Raw genomic sequence first — 2,973 nt, 5'->3', positions numbered from 1 at the left:
GTCATACCTGCAAAAGTAAAATGGCCGGCGCAACATAACAGTCAGATCAGGAGGCGGACAGAGACAACATGCAACAGATGGTCGATGTTGTCCGACGCACCGCTCGTTGTTGGGCGCATTGGGCAGGAGCGGAGGTGCCAGCGCACCAGAAGGAGGCGATGGATGGACATGGGCATGGCCCAGGAGTGCTCGCGTGATGACGAGCATTCGTTCGCCGTTGGGTCCGGCACCGGCGTACTGATGACTCTGAGATCAAGTGTAAGCACATTGCGTCAGCACCACAGCACTTGGGTAAACAGGCGAGATTGACAGCCAGCGCTGCCCTACCTTGCCGGGATGGTCCGCCAAGTAAACACCGAGACCAAATCGGTGGCCGGCACTGTTGCCGGCAAAGCGATAGTCAAGGCCCAGGCGCACAATCTTGTCGCGCAACATTGTGTCAGGGCCGATGCCGTGGAGCAACAGGCGCTCTTGACAGGATGTATCGCGAAGCAGAGCTGGAGAGCCCGAGGGCGCATCCGATGTGGCCGTTTGGAGTTGATCATAGTGCTCTTGATTTTTGATACGATGCAACATCTCGCGTCGCTTGGCGCTGTAGCGCTCCCACAGCACGGGGTTGTGCACGCGATCTACCCGTTGCACTGTGATATTCGCTGGCCCCCGCCCATCGGTGTTCAGCTGCTTCAGTAGCTCACCCACCTAGCCACCCAATAGGTTCAAATCAGACGATTCGCGGAAGAGAGAGAGAGAGAGAGAAAACAAAAGCACAAAAAACGCAAGCGACGCACCTCTGACATGAGCTCGGGCGCGTCGCGCAAGACATCAATGGCTGGCCCGACTTGGGCCAAGACAGGCTGCTGCGAAATCTGCTTGGCGCTGAAAAGGCTTGGCCGTTGCTTTGGATCTGTTGCAAGCAAGGCTCGCGTTTCCTTGTACAAATTACTCGACGAATCGCACATCTGCATCAGAGAAACCAAAGTAAGTTTCCACACGAGAGGTGCGGTTGGTTCTTCGTTGTGGGTCAATAGGTATCGCACTATCGCTCACCTCAGTTGCCAAGTGCGTAAAGTCGCAGTCAGACTCTCCTGCTCGTATGCTCCAGCTGCATCGATCCACAACCTCATCAACTCGTGGGTGAGCAGGTGGCACCGTTTGTGGGAACATGTACGTGTTGTAGAGAACGCAGCCAAAGGAAAAGGCATCCTGTGCCGGGCGTGCGCCCACACGACCCATTCCAAATAGCACCTCCGGTGCTACATAGCCTGCCGTGCCCGACGATGCGGTGGCCGTGCATGGTAGCATGGTGGCTTCAGCGGCAGCCTTGGCAATGTCGAAATCACCGAGCCGCACAACAGGTTGGTCCTCCTCGCCATCCAGCATGACGTTGCTCAGCTTGACATCCCGATGCACCAGGCCCTTGCTATGCATAAACGCCAGGGCCGTGCGCAACTGGGTCATCAGACCCGCAACCACGGTCGAGGTGGCCAGATGGCGCGCCCTACCGAGCCACTGCTGCAGATCCCCCTGGGTACACCATGGCTGCACCAAGTAGGCGCTGGGGTGGCCACTGTGTACGTCCACGAGCGCGCCAAGGACCGGAATGATGTGAGGGTGCTCAAGCTGGCGCATGGCGCGCAGTTCGCGGAGAAACGTCCGACACTGATCTTGTTTGTGTTGCTCAGCAAGTGCATACTCCTTCACAGCCAAATCTTGCTCAGGAAGATTCGGCAGTGCTGCGCGGGCTTTGTACACCTTGTGATTTTGGTTGTATTGGAGAGAGAGCTGGCCCAGGCTGGAGAGCGTCAAACCCTGGTCTACTTCGGTCATGGCCTCCAAGATCAGGCTAGCTGGAAGGTCGGGCCCAAGCACAGTGCGGAGGCGCGCTCCCATCGTGCTCTGTTCAGGGTGCAGAAAAACCAGCAGCGCTGGAAAGTGCTGATGCAGCAGCTGGGCGAGCTCTGCGACGTGGTCCACGTGTGGCTGATCTGATAACTGTTGTCGCAAGATATCCAGCCGTTCCTTCTTCTCTTGGAGCTTGTGTTCGAGGCTTGGACGCATATCTTCAGGCACCAGCTGCAACGCCGCACTGATACCTTGCATCTCTTTCTCCACCTTGGTCAGTTCCTCGTGGGCAGCAACCGATTCATCATCGACGCCTTGGGTCAAGCTGTCCACGTGCCTCATGCACGAGTCCAACATGGAGAGCGTCGTGGCCTGCCAGTCGATCATGTCTTGTAACTGCTGCAGCAGAGCTTGCGACTCGTGGTGCACAAACGCCAAGTACCAATTCTGATGCTCGTAGTCTGGAGGTGGTTGCCACTGAGAAATTTGCTCAAGACCATTTTGCTCGAGCAGGCTCAGCTTCTCGTGAGCTTGGCACAGCTCCTCCCAGGCTTCGGGCAATGTCTCGGCTGGAGGCGGTGCACTTGCATTCACGCATTGTGCGCACTGCCGTAGCGTTTCCACGCGATGAATTGTGTCGGTTGTTCCCGCTTTTGCCACGGCGCCCAGGGCATCGATCAAGGCCAGCACCAGGCGCTTGAGGTCGCTGTTGGCGCTGGTGAGCAGCTCCTGACGCTTGGGTTCCACGCCGCTCAGAACGATGACTTTGCTCAGGGCCGCTGCTAGGTCGGTGGGTGGCTTCTTGGGCGCGATCACTGGCGTGGTGGGTGGAGCGGGGCACGCTGCCAGCATGTCCTGAAGCTCGAGAAGCACCGGCTGCAGCTCAAAACCAGCAGTGACACCGTGCAGCTCTTGCAGCACTGATTCTAGGTTGTCAGTGTTGGGGTCCAATTGCTTCAAGCGGTTGCTTAACGCTTCGGGCGCTGCCAGTGCCTGGTCGAGTGTGTTGAGAGCCTGGGTGGTAGTCGTCTGGAAGGCAGCCCAATTCATGACGGGAAACTCTGGTCGAGCTTCATCGATGTTTTTGCGGATTGAAGCAACGACCGTTGCAAGATTGGGGTTTTGTTTGAC

The sequence above is a fragment of the Monosiga brevicollis genome, genomic scaffold, assembly GCF_000002865.3.
Source record: "Monosiga brevicollis MX1 MONBRscaffold_44 genomic scaffold, whole genome shotgun sequence".
Lineage (NCBI taxonomy): Eukaryota > Choanoflagellata > Craspedida > Salpingoecidae > Monosiga > Monosiga brevicollis.
Note: the sequence above shows the minus strand (reverse complement) of the source record.